The 1,293-nt window shown below is 42.7% G+C and overlaps 1 long non-coding RNA gene across 2 annotated transcripts in view; it reads left to right on the top strand.

Annotated features, from left to right (window-relative positions):
* Positions 1-29: 29 nt before the first annotated feature.
* LOC106529767 (uncharacterized) overlaps positions 30-1,293 on the top strand; it is a 7,381-nt gene continuing 6,117 nt past the window's right edge. For both annotated transcript variants that reach the window (XR_001311678.1, XR_001311677.1), the window contains exon 1: positions 30-932. This is a non-coding gene — a long non-coding RNA (uncharacterized LOC106529767). The remainder of the gene's footprint in view (positions 933-1,293) is intronic.

Below are 1,293 nucleotides of genomic sequence, written 5' to 3'. Positions count from 1 at the left end.
AAGACTTTTTAAGGATCTGCAGGAACCCTGTATTTATAACCCTGTATTTATAAGCCTGTATTTATAAGCCTGTATTTATAAGCCTGTATTTCACTAACAGACACGTCTTTACAGCCTTTCTCCTCAGGTTGTATGGTTATATATATATTTAATTAATAAATAATGAACAGGTTGGCTCAGGTTCAGGCCYACAGGTGTTTGTTATTGTTTATAACAGCAGCAGACAGTTGATAGTGTTTTTCATGTCTGTGGGGACAAAAACAGAAAAAAAGAGAAATCCACACATGAAGTCTTCTTCTTCTTCTTCTTCTTCTTCTTCTTCTTCTTCTTCTTCTTCTTCTTCTTCTTCTTCTTCTTTTTACATGAGGACGTGGACAGAATGTAAGACCAGTCCGGCCTCTCAGGAGCTCAGAGGGCCGGGGGAGGGAGACTCCTGGCCGGGCCAGTCCCCGGTCTCCTGAACTGAACKTACCTCTATTTAAACGTCGTCACCCGGGTACCTCAGCTGCGCCTCGGTCGGAGTCCGTCTACCCCGCCATGAGCAGACATGTCCGTCCTGAAGAGGAGGTGTCTCTCTTGTCTCCGGATGTCCTCCCCGGTCCTCCGGCTCTTCAACGTGTGATGCTGCTACCGCCCGCCGGACTCCTCTCCTCCTCCGACCGTCTCTCYGGTTCTCAGTGTTTTTCTGTTCGGCCCAAGTTTCTGGCCGCCGACATGACGCGAAATTAAATAAATAAGTGACCCATGACGGGGTTCKGCATCGCCTTAAAGGGAAAGGCGTCGCGGCGGACAAAGCTGCGCAGGAAGCTGCTGTTTGAAGGGAGAGCAGCTCCACTGGCGGTGGGAGAAAGCGCTTCGGGAAAAGTCGGCTCGACTCGTCGAAGCGACGTCACCTTCGTGACTTTACAGCATAGATCGTTTATTATCAAGAGGTGACACACATCATGAAAAAGTCAACCGTCGTTTTTTATTATTATTATTAGTTTTTTATATTTGTAACTGTATGTAAATATATCGACAGTATGGAAGCCCATTTCTGCCACCCTGATAAAAAAAATAAAACTTGTATCTCATAATTATGACTTAGCTATCTCATTATTATGAGATAGTATCTCATAATTATGACTTAGCTATCTCATTATTATGACTTAGCTGTCTCATAATAATAGATAGCTAAATCATAATTATGAGATACTATCTTATTATGAGATAGCTAAGTCATAATTATGAGATACTATCTCATAATAATGAGATAGCTAAGTCATAATTATGAGATACTATCTCATAATAATG

The sequence above is a fragment of the Austrofundulus limnaeus genome, unplaced genomic scaffold, assembly GCF_001266775.1.
Source record: "Austrofundulus limnaeus strain Quisiro unplaced genomic scaffold, Austrofundulus_limnaeus-1.0 Scaffold464, whole genome shotgun sequence".
NCBI classification, from domain to species: domain Eukaryota; kingdom Metazoa; phylum Chordata; class Actinopteri; order Cyprinodontiformes; family Rivulidae; genus Austrofundulus; species Austrofundulus limnaeus.
Note: the sequence above shows the minus strand (reverse complement) of the source record. Positions and strands in the feature narration are given on the sequence as shown.